This window comes from Pinus tabuliformis, chromosome 5_2 (genome assembly GCF_031772625.1).
Source record: "Pinus tabuliformis cultivar Carrire ecotype Pingquan chromosome 5_2, CPIR1, whole genome shotgun sequence".
NCBI classification, from domain to species: Eukaryota; Viridiplantae; Streptophyta; class Pinopsida; order Pinales; family Pinaceae; genus Pinus; species Pinus tabuliformis.
Window position 1 is genome coordinate 579,655,788 of NC_142306.1, and position 15,239 is coordinate 579,671,026.

Here is a 15,239-nt window from a genome sequence, read left to right on the forward strand (position 1 = left end):
AAAGAAAGCTATGTGAGTGCAAGGAGGAAAGAATTGATTTATTTGGGAAAACATAATCCCAAAGGTTTTTGGAAGGAACTGCAACACAAGAAAAAAAAATGAAAGTAGTATCACAAATGCCCAGTGGTTAGACTATGTATAACTTCCATATGAGCGGGCGAATGAGAAAAGTAAGCCTCCCATAACTGTCTCCTCAACAGAGCTTTTTTCGGTTGGGGATATTGAGCAAGGTATATAGAAACTGGAAAATGGTAAAGCGCAAGACATCGATAGTATGCAGGCATAATTTTTAAAATGGGGTATGAAGTTTCTAACCCCGCACATCAAGGAGGTATTTAACATAGTCAGTCAAGGTAGATTTCTGGTTGAATGGACAACTAGTGTTGTTATGCCTCTTCACAAAATCGGGGACATCAATAACCCATCTAATTACCGTACTATTATGATCAACCCTCTTCTTGGAAAACTTTTCGGGAGCATGCTAGAGAACAAAATCAACATGTGGGCTGAAAAAGAGGGAAAAAGAGCAAAGGGGCAAGTTGGTTTTAGGCCTAAGCATTCTACCATTGATCATTGCATCACTATAAGGCATCTCATCGAAAAATTTTGGGATAGCCAAGGTGGGGAAGCATTTTGTTGCTTTGTTGACTTCAAAAAAGCCTTTGATACTGTCCCTAGAGATAAGCTTTGACACATAATGGAAGAGCTAGGGGTCCAAAGGAATATAGAGCGATTGTTCATAAGATATATGAGCGCATTAGAGCCAAAATAAGAACGAAGGAGGGTATGTTTGAATGCTTTGGCAGTGACATAGGAGTCAAACAAGGATGTCCTCTTTCCCCCACTTTGTTTGGTTTATATATTGATAAGCTTGAAGAGTGGATAAGAAATATCAAAGGAGAAGGCATCCAATTAGCAAGATATGTGGTGAAATTGCTTTTATATGCCGATGACCTTATCCTTATTGCTAAATCCACGATAGGTTTGAGAAAGCACTTGAAAGCTCTGGAACTCTTTTGTCAAGATGCGGGAATGCAAGTAAATATCAACAAAACTAAAGTCATGATTTTCTCCTTGAAAAGAAAGAAACAACATGATACTTTTCTCTTTGAGGGCAACCCCTTGGAGGTTGTAGATGAGTACAAATATCTAGGAATTGAGTTCCACTACAGGCTCAGCTGGGAGACATGTAGATCAAAGAGAATCCAAGGAGGGTGGAAAGCTTCCTACCTTCTTCAGAACAGGTGTAGACAAGCAAAATTATGGGATTGGAAGACTAAGAAAACCCTCTTTGGTTTATTAGTGGTGCCAGTTATCCTCTATGGTTGCGAGATATGGGGGAGTAACATGTCAAGCCTCAAATGACGACAAATAGAAAGAATCCAAAAGCATCTAATCACAAGTAGCCTCAAAGTCAAATCAACGGTTCCATATGATATACTTTTAGCTGAGGCTGGTATGTTTCCAATTGAGGCTTCAATGATCATTCATTTGCTAAGTTACCTAAAGAAGGTTGAAAATATGGATAAGCACTGATGGCCCAAGTTGGTTGTCAAAGAAGAGCTAAGTCGTCGGAAAAAGACGTGGATGAAGCAAAATAAAAAGTGGTTAGGCAAATGGGACATAAATCTACATGACTGTCCTCATGCTAAGGAGGAGATAAAAAAGTGGGTGTTAGAAAAATTCAAGACTGCCATGTGGACAAAACAAGTAGGCAAAAAAAAGCATATTATGTCAAAGAATTTAACCCCACATGGAAGCATGATGATAAAGAGTATTTGAGTTCCACAATCAAGGGAAAAGCTAAAATATCAATTGCACAATTGAGGACTAGTTCCCATCATCTAAGGTGTGAAATCGAGAGATGGGCGACCCCTAAAGAAGAATGGGAAGAAAGAACTTGCATTTTTTGCAACGCAGGGGCGATAGAAACACAGTGGCATTATATCAAAGAATGTGCATCATATGAAGGTATTCGTTGTCAGTGTGATAATAGTCTAAAGGTGAACAATCTCAACGAGCTTTTTGAGGAGGAAAGACTTCACAAAATAACGAATAATCTCAGCGAGCTTTTTGAGGAGGAAAGACTTCACAAAATAACGAATAATCTCAACGAGCTTTTTGAGGAGGAAAGACTTCACAAAATAACGAATAATCTTAGCGAGCTTTTTGAGGAGGAAAGACTTCACAAAATAGCGAATTTCTTACTCCAGATTCACAACAACAAAATTAACATGGAAAATAATGTGACATCATTAAAAATCATTCATTCCATTTAACACAGCAAATATAAAAATAACTTTGCTACTTTAATCTATTTAGAAAAATATATTAAAAAATAGTTATAAATATAGACAATTTTTTTACATAATAATAATATTCTTTTTATCTTAGTTAAAACAATTTTTACTATCAATTACTTTTTACATTAAAAAAAAAAACAAGCAACACTACTTCATATTATACTTATTTTAATTAAAAATGGTTTTACATGATAAAATAATTATTATTAAAAATATACCATTTATATCACTACTATATATTATACTTATTTTAATTAAAAATGACCCTACATCATAAAATAATAATTATTAAAAATGTACCATTTATATTAAAACTCTAGATTATTATATTAATGTGAAATGTGCCGAGGGTAATTATCTTAAATTCCATGAATCATTACCTAGTCAAACTTTCCTTTCCACTAAAAAGGTAATTATTTTACTTAAATTCCATGAAACATTACTTGTTCAAACTTTACTTCTCGCTGAAATGCCATTTATATAATACTTGTTCTACCAAAGTTGTCTCTTAAATTAAGACTGGAAGTGGTCATGAAACATTACTTCTTCTGTAGAATCCCTTTTTTTCCCGGGAATATCCTACTCTGTTTATAGAATACTTGTTCTACCGGAGTTGTCTGTTAAATTAAAATTCTACGTTGTCTTCTTTATCTCGAATGAGACCCTACAAACATTATGCTAAATTATCTCCCAACAATCCTTTTATATGGGACCCACGGTACGAATCATCCGCATCATGGGGAAACACCTCATTGGCCACTACGATCCAATTAATTGCAGAGGGTTTGCAAGAGGGCTCAGGGACTAACCACCTGAGTGGCCACCACTGACAGGCCTATTAATTGTAGGGCGTTTGCAATAGGCATTAAACGCGTCATTGGCCACTGACACTCCTATTAATTGTAGGAGGTTTGCAATAGGGATTAAACACCTCATTGGACACTGACAGTCTTATAATCGTACAGTCTTTGTAATAGAGGTTAAACGTTTTGATTACTCGTGGAGGCTTTGAAAATCTTCGGACATGTAGCGAGAAAGTGGGTCGGCGGTGAAGGTAAGTCTACAACCAAGCTATTGTACATGCCGCAAGGTATTCATCCCAATTCTATTTTTGAATTTTTTTCCAATTTGAGTTGAACCCTGAAAACCACAGAAAACACCTGCAACAAACAACAATCATACAGGTACAATGTATTTTGGGTCCAATAATTGAATGGGTGATTTATTCCCATTTACAAAAGGTTGTATTGGCAATTAGATCAACTGTAATAACCCATGAGGTAGACTAGTTGGTTTGTGTGAGGCTTAGTCTTGGTTAGATCTCGAATTCAAACATCATAGGAAAGGGCTGACGATGGAGGTCACTCAGAGGGAATTAAATGTTCAGTTGGCTCAACTGAGCCTTGCACAATCTTGGTGACAGCATCTTACTGTGAGTTGATTGCTCATCTTCCATCCAATAAACTGGCTAGCCCTGACTTAGGCTCAGCCTACCCAAAATAGAAAAAGAATAATCAGATAACTGCAACAAATAAAAATTTACAAATAGTGTTTTTTTGGGTTCAAATAATTGAACAGGTGATTTATTCCGTTATACAGATGGTTGTCTTGGCAAGTCAAACACCTGCAACGAATACAATTATACAGGTAGTGTTTTTTTTTATTCAAATGATTCAACGGGTGATTTATTCCCATATACAGAAGGTTGTCTTGGCCAGGAAAGCACCTGTAATGAAAAAAATTACAAAGGCAGTTTTTTGGTTCAAATAATTAAACGGGTGATTCATTCCCATATAGAGAAGGGTGTCTTGGCGCTTAATTCATACTAATATCTATAAAAGATTCCTTGCACCCCTTAAAATCTCATTTTATTTATTAAATGACCAACCGGCCACGCAATTTAGTATGGGAGTAAGTTAATAAGCAAAATTTAGTGTGGAATGCACAAACTCATTTTTTGGTTCATAATTTCAAAAAAATCTCAATCATTTGAATTAAAAAAAAAAATCATGAATTTATCCATTTTTAACTCACTCCTTTAGAGTGTGAGAATGAGAAAACCTAGTTTTAAAAACAATTTTCTAACAGATCCAATCCAGTAACACCTTTGAAATGGTTAGTGTTGTTCACAGTTTTTTGCTGTTATCATATAGATGCCATTATTGGGTGGTTCTCACTGAGTTTCCATTAGGTATTTGCATGCAAATTCAGAGGCATGCCATTCAGTTTATAGTATAGCTATATTTCATACTACTTTTCTTTATATTTGGCAACTATGTATTGTGGTCTATTATGGGGTGGAAGGCTATTAACTTCATGTTTATCTGAAAATCGAAAATTCTTAAAATCTAGGTCATGCCGTTATCTAGCTGAAAGATAGAAGACCCTTTCCAAATGAGCCCTGATATTTTTTTCTAGAACAATTAGCCAATGTGTGTACTGATAAGGTCTGTCCTATTTTAAGGGAATGCAGTATCAAAGTAATGAGCTTTTACTGTTCGCCTCCCTTCACCCTACTCATTCAAGCTGGTTTGTTGGTTCCTTTTAGGAGGAAAGTGATCTGCAAAATGCTTTAGGGCTATAAGAAAAATTGTAAACAGACTGTGAGAATAGGAAATATGCTAAGTCACAGGACACGTTCCTCAGGGTCTAGTGTCCCGTATTTCACGTGTCGGACACGAAAACCGCCCTAAAACATGTCGAAAACGTTTTTCTTTGTGTCCTCTAATCGAGACACGTGTTTTGGATGTGTCGAAAACTTGCCCTAATGTTTTTGGTTCTTAGGACACGTGTCCCATGAAAAGTGACATTTAAAACCTGCAACATGGTTTATTTTTGGGTTTTTTTGTCATTGTTCGCCACCGAAGTTGAGTTTTCTCGTCGCTGTAATCCAATTTGTTGTGCAGTGTGAGGAGTTCCATCAAATTAAAACACAATGCTCACAACTTCACATCGACCTGGACCTGGAGATGTAGGAGACGAGCATTGGCATGCTTTGCTGAGAGTTTGGAGCACTTAAATTTCTTGTAAGTTGTGTTATAGCCTATGGAACTTAACTTAATTATACACAAGTGACCACGTATAGATCGTGTTTTGAAATAAAAATCCCAGCTTCCCGTCATGTGCTCACTGCTCACTACACCTTCGAGGTCTAAATGGAGGAAAAGCTTGATTAACGCTCTGGTCAATAATGAAGTTTGAACATATATAAATTTATAGTTCATAAACTGCCTTATGTGAAGTTTGAACATGATCAAACTTGTTTGAAGTTAATAACAAAAATTATAACATGAACAATGAACATTGAACTGTGAACATCATTAATGTAGTAAATTAATAAACTAATTAGTAAATTACTAAATAGTAAATAGTGTATACTAAATACTAAATAGATATCATCATGATTCATATCTATATGGATCAAGCACTATATTTCAGTATTTTTAATTTAATATATATATATATATATAAAACGTGTCCCTCGTGTCTTGTTTCCAGGGTCGCTGCGTCTCGTGTCGAATACTCATATTTACATGTCCTCCGTGTCTCGTGTCCTTGTGTCATGTGACTTAGGAAATATGTAATGTCCTAGGGTTATTTTTGCCCTAGGGTTTCTAATTCTGGCTAGTGTTACTACTTTTTCAATACAACAGGAGCAAATACACATTAATACAGCAGACATTCATACGACAGTAGATATCTTCTACGTATGCATGAAACTGATTTCCACAGTCATATAATACTTCAATCAGAGCACATTAAGTCTAGGGCTGACTGCCCAATAGCAGTGTTCAACCAATAATTCAGGCACCACAACTTAGGGCTGACTGCCCAATTAAACAATTCAACAATTCCCTAATACAGTGCTGATATGCGGTGTTTTAGCAAATTTGTAAACCAGTAGTAATAGTAAGTATGTTGTATCAATCTATCATCTACTGTTTAACACCTAGCAATGACTTCGACTCATTGTCTAATGCTGGACGTTTAGGTGTGTCAGTTTAGCTATTCTGACTTCACTGTACAGGGGACCTGAGCTGTTCTGACTTCACTGTACAGGGGACCTGAGCTGTTCCGACTTCACTGTACAAGGGATCTGAACTTCCTGCGGTCCCTACGGTTGCGGCCTATGGCCCTGAGGCTGCGGCCTGCAGCCTCCAAATCTCACTGTCATATGAACCTCACTGCTTCTGCTGTTTATGAGTCTGAATTTTGCTGTTTCTGCTCAGGGAAATTGGAGAAGGTTCCTTCAAATTAAATTGTGCTGGGTTGAGACAAAGGTTGCTGTTCAACACAATCATGGAGACCCCCCCTTACTAACCAGGAAAAAACCAAGTTTCTTCAAGATGATATGCTGTGCCAGAACAAGGAAAAGAGGTGTCTAGGTAGGGTGAGATCAGTTCCACCGAAACTAGACAAAAGGATTAGATAGGGTGGGATCAGCTCCACCGAAGCTAATGAAAAAGAAGGGGTCTCAAAACCCTCAGAGCTTCAGGCTCAAGAAAATTAGAGATATTCCAATCCAAATCGAAATGATTCTAGCTCTCCAATATTTATAGATTTCCCCATGGGGCTTTTCCTCTTAATCAAATATGAGGGGTTCATGTGCTTCCCCCAATTTGGGCTTTTTCCCTAGCTACCCCAAAATTTACCCAATGTTGCCCCAAAACATTGGATAATTGGGTTTCACCCTTTATCAAAGACTATAGCCTATGGGTTTGGATAGGGTATTCTGTCCTCTTGTGGGCAATTAATCCATAGGGGACATTACAGTCCCCCCTTCTCAACATTGCCTGTCCTCAAGCAATGACCAACCTAGGTGCTGTAAAATCTGCCCTTCTATCTCCAAGAATGAGAACTCCTCTTTAGTCTCTACAACATCCTTCTTTAGTTTTTGCAGCCCAGTAACTAACATGCTGGTGAGGGATGTCACCCTGCAATAGTCATTCCCTTCATTTACCGATTCATAGATCCATCATGGGCCAAGAGTACAAATATATGCTACTGTTGAGGCAAATTCTATTCTTGGCCCTACATCTTCTACCTCCATTTTTCTTATTCCAACAGTTTCTTCATTATCACATTCTTCACCAACTAGCTGGGGTTCATATTTCCCTTGCCTCTTTGGGGTCTTTAATGCTTTTTGTCTAATAGAATCTGCACCAAGGTATTGATCCTGCAATTGCCTTAAACCAATGCTCAAGGCCCCCATATTTTTCTTAATGGCCTGCAAATTCTCTTCTGTTTGAGAGATCTGCATCTTCAGGGGATCCAATCCTTGATCCAAATTTTTTCTATGTTCAGGAATTTGGCTAAGTAATCCTTTTATAACATACAACAACATTTTTCCTTCTTGTTAAAACATACTCGAGTGCCTAATTTTGTTTTGTATCTGGTATACCTTCTCATTCATTTCTTTTAATCTTTGTTTGACATTTAAAATACCTGTAGGATCCTCTTCTGTACATTTACTCTCCGTTGGAAGTGATGTGGAAACCCTCTTATCCCAAACACCAGGTCTGTCCGCATCTCTGCTTGCAGAGTAGTCATAGTTGACACGTTCAGCTGCTATACCTTCATGATTCATCCCAACAACCAGGATCTTGGTTTCTGTATTTTCCAACTTCATATTGGGAGACATCATCTGCAAGCCCATGTGTTATCTTTTCAGTATAAGAAGCAAGTGCATCACAAACAACACAATTGTAATCAACATTGCTAGTAACTTCCAAGACCATCATTGAATTTTGATCCATGCCCTCAAAAACAGTCTTCAAGTATGAGATGCCAACCCTTGTTCTTGCAGACCATCCACTGTCATCCTGAACCTGATCCTTTTCTGCATCATGGGCATTGCTTTTTCCCTTAAACTCATCTTGTCCATCATCACCTCCTAAGAATTTTGTGATTTTTGCGTTCCCAAGGAAGTCGATTTTATTATGTACATCATTATCGTTTGCCATAGAACATTTCATTGCTTCATCTCCCTGTGGCACATTATGAATAACTTCGTGGTGATGTCTACTGCAGTCTTCTCTACCCTTGGAAGACACAACTCCTGGCATTACTACTCCATAACAGTCCGTCTCTGTTGAGCTTTCATACATCAAAACTTGTTCAAGATGTTTTGTTATTTGTGGTCCAACATCTTGAACACAAGTACTAGGAGTTTCTACAATCTTGTCCAAGTTCCTCTCCCCAATCTCTCTAGTACTTACCTCGGTATTTGGAAGGTAACAGTTCCCTTGCAAGGGTATTGATGTGACAATATTAATAAGCCCTTGGGCTTTGAATTGACAACCTTCTATTCTTGCATTATTCAGAAGGTGTTCAGAGACTGCAAAATCTTGACTTTGCTGTTTTGCATCACTGACATTACTTGGTTCTGCACTAATCAATTGTTTTACTTCATTGATTTTACTCCTTGCACCTTGAGGTTCAACAATTGCCCCTTCCATTCCCTGCAGCACATGTAAACTGTGATGTTCTGCTGGACAATTTGATTAATTTTTCTCCATCAAACCTATATCCAGATTAATGGGAAGGACATTTGGCCCTTCAGTTAGTGCATAATTTTCAACAAGGCAGTGTGATCCTTTTCTGTCCTCCACATGAATCTGATGGTTGTCAACAAGTTGTTGTGATCCTTCCTTATCCTCCAAAGATACCTTGTTATTTTCAGCAACACAATTTGATCCTTCTTTGTTCCCCCGAAATGTCTCATGATTTTAGAGAGGTGATTTGACATTTCTTTGTCCTCCTCAAAAGACTTGCAATTTGCAGCCATGAAGTCTGATCCTTCAATATTCTGCACAGAAGGTCCTTGATTTGGCAAATTAACCTCTCTTACATTATTAAACTCTCAATGCATTACATAAGAATTTTGCATGCGTGGCACCTGACGAACTACAAAAGGAGCATCTTGTCGCATAAGTACTTCATTAATAGAAACTCAAGCTTCCTGTATCCTAGAAGATTCAAGGGTTGTCTTGACATTTGAGACTCCAGGACCAATTTAACTTCAGTAGTACTATATGCGAATGATGTTTTAGAGGCTTGATCATTCATATTCACTCTGTCAAATTCAATCTCATATATCATCTCCCAAGGCCTTCCTCGTTCTTGGTTTTCAAGAATTTCGTCCATATGCTCTCTGCTAGATTCTATGTTAGATGCTATCTCAAGGGAACTCTGTGCTGGTTCCAGTCGTACTTTTCTAGAATCATTTGTTTGCTCCATGCTGTTAGTAAGGTCCTGCAATTTTTGAAACTCATTTGAATTTTCACTCCCATCAACAATGGGAAACTTTGCACCATGTAAACCAAAAACTTGACTGTATAGGTTATGCAACTCCATGCATAGCCCTATATTTTTAGTTGTCCCCTGTTGAATAGATGATTGTGTTAGACATTCGGAACCCAACACCTGGTATTTGGTTCCAAACAATTAATAAGTGGAACGAATACATGGCCAAATTCCTAACGCAAAAAATATAGCGGAAGCAAAAAATAATATTCGATCTAAATCTCACATACATACAAACAAATTTCTACCCAATCAATAGTTCTTCATTAATAAATTAATCATGGAACTTACTTGGGCTCCCGTACCAGGGATAATGGCCCAGTTGAGAAAATACAATATTGATCACCAACCTCACTGCACTCTCTTGGACCCAACACATGCTCACTGAGAAGCCTCTCTCAATCTTGTGCTACTGTTGTGTCTTAGCACCTCACATTAGGCTCAATTTATAACTTTCCTAAGCTAAGATTGACGACCAAAATTAGCTTGTCAAGTTAACTAAAGATAAGTGACATTACTTTAGTTAACTATCCTATCTTTAGCTTTCTCTACTTTAACTCAAGTACAAGTCATAAATTTAGCTTTGCTTACATGCACATCTCATGCATATCACACGCAACACATCAACATGCGTGCAACTCACTTGCACCCTTTGTATATCGAAAACAAGCTCTTAATGAGGAAAATCAAGGTCCTTCTAGTCAAGACACAAGACTAGAAGTACCTTTTGAGCTACAAAACTTAACACACCCTCTTAGTGAGGGAGGTACTTTTGGAATAACATCATCCATCTGAATCTATCTCCAAGCCCATCTCAATATTTGTAGCTGCTCCCTTTGACATTGAAGCCTATCCTGCTACCTGATCTGAAACTTCAGCTGAGAACCCATCACATCCAACCATGCTCTGGGGATCCTGCTTCTAAGCATCCATCAATGTCATATCATACCAGCTGAGGCTCCTGGCAATACTTGAAGGATCACTCTTCGTCGCCACCTGCTCTCTGTTGGTAACTGACACTAACCCAGTATCCAAGATCCCCTTGGATATACCCACAGGTTGTCGCAACGACTTGATGACTGCCCCTGTCTGATTTCAAGCACGACATTTGCATCCAAGGTCTCTCCCTCTGAATATAGAAGCACATGTCCATCTCAGAACAAAACTCTATATCCAACATCCTCCAAGGCTAATATTGAGAGCACATTGTTGAAAATAATAACGAGAAAGGGTTCCTTGATTTGTGACTTAATTCAAGGGGCCTCAACGAGTTTCTCCTTGAGCATGCATGAGTTCCTATGAGTTAGGAGCGAATTCCTAAAATTTAGGACGAGTTCCTAAAATTTAGGGCAAATTCTTAAAAGTTAGGAGTGCGAGAAGCAATTGACTGGTGCTGATTAGTGGAAGGCTGAGTTTATTGTCTTCTAGTGCGAGTTATTTTGGGTAAAGGACGAGTTGATTGAGTCAGGATCCTAAATTATAGGAAGGATGAGTTAACACAACCAGTGAGCTTTTGTTAACTAGTCAATCAACAGTTCGACTTTCCTCAAATAGAACTTGCCAGTAATAGCCTAATCGAAGTGCTTATAAGGAGGAACGAAGGCACAATTTGATCATTGTCTTGTGAGCACGAGTTGGTGAGACAAGGCAGTAGAGAGCACAAGTTGGTGCTTGTGTGTTGAGGCTTGTGTGAGTTTGATAGAGAGTAGATAGGGATCAACAATCTTGCAAGGGTTTCAAGCCTAGTTCAAGGCAAGAAAACAAGTTTGTTTTCAAATTGAAACAAGTTGTATTTGTAAGAGATCTAATGCTCAGTTTCTATCAATAATCAAGTAGAGGGTTTTCCTAGTTGGGTTCCCTAGAAAAATATTGTGTTTTTATTGTGTGATTGTTGTTATTTTTGTTCCTATTCCGCTGCAAAGTTTAGTAGAGAAATTCTTTGTTTTTATGAGAAGAAATTACATTTCAGATTGCTTGTATTAACATATCAGAATTTCATGGATTTTCTACATGGTATCAAAGTGTGGATTAGAATATAGCACATACAAGAGCAAATTCGTCATAGTGAAGAGGCATATGTTATGAGGTAGCCGCAAGCACTTGAGGAGCTAGTTCAGGTGGAGCGAAGGAGCAAGAAGTGTCCCTTTTGAAGATTGAACAGGGCCGAGTTGAGGGAAGATTGCAAGAAGTGAAGAGGGCAGATATGTGTGTTGTTTTGTGAAGTATTTCTCAATTACATAGGCCAATATTTTTCTGTGTGTTCTGGAAGGAGGGCCAAGCCTTGTAGCCTCTGGTTTGGAAGCGCTGATAGGCTTGAAAAGGTGACAGAATAGTCCTAAAGTCCAGTGCATATAAAAGGCTTGTAGAAGGGGGATAACCACAGGCTCCTGAGGGAGTTGACATGGACAATCACTAGCCCTAACCAGAGAGTTGAAGTTTCAGACTTAGATGCACAGGCTGAGTTGATTTGGGGACAAAAGTAATTGTCCAGAGTCCAGACCAAAGGTATGTTTGTATTCTTCCAAGGTTGATGTTTTTGCTAAGTGTTTGAGTTCAAATTTAGGACAATTTTGGTGGGCATCTTGTGTACTGGTTGGAGGGTAGTTAGAAGGTGTCTTTGGTGTTGTAAGTCCAACATTTGAGAAGGACATCAAATCTGGTTGGAGCAAAAAATTGTTGAAGCTCAGGATTGATCCTTGAAGGGACAAAGGAAGCAACCAAGAGGGATTAGTATTCAAGCCTAGTTCATTGTGTAGAGATGGACTTCTACAATGAGAGTGGGCAACCTCCATTGCCCTAAGACTTGTTTTTTGTGGAGCAGTAGTGAAGCAAGTAGTGGGTAGGTTGAAGAACCTATCAGTTGGCATCCTTGATGGACAAAGGAGTTTCTAGTGCGCAGATCAATGAGCCCAAGTTCAGTGACACAAAATGAGTTGTGATCATTGATAGTGGCAGATTGTGGAGCTGGAGATGCATGCCTTCAGAGGGAGCAACCTTGAGCAGCAAGGCAATAAGTGCTCAGAATAGAGAAGTGATGGACTTGTAGAGTATGGTGGGAAAGAACAGGTCTTCAAAGCAAGTTTCCCAGAAGAAAGCAGAGAACCTTTGAGTTTAGAGGGAGCAGCTACAATTGCGGAGAACTTGATAGTGTTGGAGACAGATCGGGATGGACGAGGTTCATCCAGGAACACCTATGTTGCAGGAAACGTGGTATAGAGGCTCGTTTCAATACGGAAACGGGTACGAAATGCGGAAACGCGTTTGGTACGGCCGTGAAACGTGTTTCCGGCCGTACTGCCACGTTTCCCGAAACGGAAACGTGGCCAGTACGGCCGGAAACGCGTTTAAGGGCCGTACGACCCACGTTTCCTCATTAACTTGTGTTTGTTTTAATTTTTTTTTTTTAATTTACTTTTAGGGTATGTTAGTGACTTCTTGTTGCTTCTAGATGCGTGTCTAAAGTTATAAAAGTGAATTTTTGCCCCAGTGTTGATATGTAGTTCATCAGGAAGTTTGAGGGATATGCAGTTCTCTTTTATTTTTCATTTTCATCCTTTTACTTAAATTTTTAACATTACCATGAAATGACTCAGGATGTTTGAGAGTGGTTTCGCCCTCATTCATATGGAGAAAGTAGAATTTTAGATCTCACTCAAAATCCAGCAGACTTATTTGTTTTTCAGGATTTCAGGATTGGAGGGATTGCAATGTTTCCATTGGATTTTATCATGTACTAGGGTATGGAACTTGCATTTAATCAAGAGAACCAAGCCCTTTATGCAGGGGAAACTTCCAATAATCAAGATCATGTAGGCTACTAGGGTATGAAACGTGTATTTAATCAAGAGCACTAAGGTCGTTCGACTATGTAGGACGAGACTCCCAATACAACAATGGTCCTTCTAAAGAATGGGATGTGGATGCAGAAAATCCTGATTTGGATCTCTCTCTTGCAGCCTTATAGTCTTTATTGTACTTGCAACCTCATATATTAATATAAATAAAGGCTGATTTTGAGATTTGGATATATAATAAAGGTTGCTTTTGGATATTCTGATATTTTTATTTTCATTATGTGATCATTCATGAGTAAATGTGATGTAAATTAAATCTTAACATTTAAGTGTAATAAATTATAATGTATCATTTATGCTTTATGATTGCACACATATATATATATATATATATATAAATATTTTCAATATATATATATATATATTCGTGTTTCCCCGTTTCCAAAATTTGGGGAGGTCGCGTTTCGTATCGCTTCCCGTTTCGGAAACTCGCACCCGTTTCCCCGTTTCGTGCAACTTAGAGGAACACCTTCCTTGCTAAGAGAGAGTGTTGAAAATAACAGCGAGAAAGTGTTCCTTGATTTGTGCCTCAATTCAAGGAGCCCTAATGAGTTTCTCCTTGAGCATGCATGAGTTCCTATGAGTTAAGAGCTAATTCCTAAAAAGTAGGATGAGTTCTTAAAATTTAGGGCAAATTCCTAAAAGTTAGGAGTGCAAGAAGTAGTTGACCAGTGCTAATTAGTCGTAGCCGAGTTTATTGTTTTCTAGTGCGAGTTATTTTGGGTAAAGGACGAGTTGATTGAGTCAGGCTCCTAAATTATAGGAAGGACGAGTTAACGCAACCTATGAGCTTTTGTTAACTAGTCAGTCAACAGTTTGAGTTTCCTCAAATAGAACTTGCCAATAATAGCCTAATCGAAGTGCTTATAAGGAGGAATGAAGGCACAATTTGATCATTGTCTTGTGAGCACGAGTTGGTGAGTCAAGGCAATAGAGAGCACAGGTTGGTGCTTGTGTGTTGAGGCTTGTGTGAGCTTGATAAAGAGCAAATAGGGATCAACAATCTTGCAAGGGTTTTGAGCTTGGTTCAAGGCAGGAAAACGAGTTTGTTTTCAGATTAAAACAAGTTGTATTTATAAGAGATATAATGCCCAATATTTATCAATAATCAAACAAAGGGTTTTCCTAGTTGAGTTCCCTAGAAAATATTGTGTTTTTATTGTGTGATTGTTGTTGTTTCTATTCCTATTCCGCTGCAAATTTTAGTAGACAATTCTGTGTTTATATGAGAAGAAATTACATTTTAGATTGCTCATATTAGCATATCATAATTTCATGGATTTTCTACACACGTGTACCATCAACCTTGGAACAAACAACATCCTTGTCACCTCCAGAAATCCTCTCGACTCTAGCTGGAATTTGACACATCCAACCCCCTTCACTGCATGCCTAGCTGCACAACTGACATTGCAGTTTGATCTTGTCTCTAAAACACTGTGGAACACTGACCTCATCCTTGTCATGTGACTGGACGCTCTATTGTCCACTAGCCATAACCCACTGTCCCCATACACAATAATACTACTGTAAGAAACACAGGCAACTAGAGAAAATTCTTTCGTAAAGTCATTAGTCTCTGTTGATGTTGTCAGGCTAAGCATTGGTAACTTCACGAATGATAATTTTCTATTAGGAAGAGTTATTAATATATACATTTTAGAGGGAGATTCTTGGAATTCATAATCCAATGTCTCTTCACCTTCTCATTTTCGTATTTACAATATTTACAATATTTATAGTTTTCCCAATCCCTAAGGATTAGGTGTCAACATTC

General features: G+C 38.2%; 1 protein-coding gene across 7 annotated transcripts in view; it reads left to right on the top strand.

Annotated features, from left to right (window-relative positions):
- Positions 1–2,959: 2,959 nt before the first annotated feature.
- The window catches only part of LOC149160309 (lysine-specific demethylase JMJ18-like), a 153,456-nt gene continuing 141,176 nt past the window's right edge, over positions 2,960–15,239 (top strand). For 2 of the 7 annotated variants that reach the window (XM_089436690.1, XM_089436696.1), the window contains exon 1: positions 2,961–3,357. The gene's annotated coding sequence lies outside the window, so the exon portion shown is untranslated. Of the gene's footprint in view, positions 3,358–3,464; positions 3,736–3,902; positions 3,951–15,239 lie in introns of those variants that run through there. The other 5 variants (XM_089436692.1, XM_089436695.1, XM_089436691.1 and 2 more) reach the window with 5 other exon arrangements.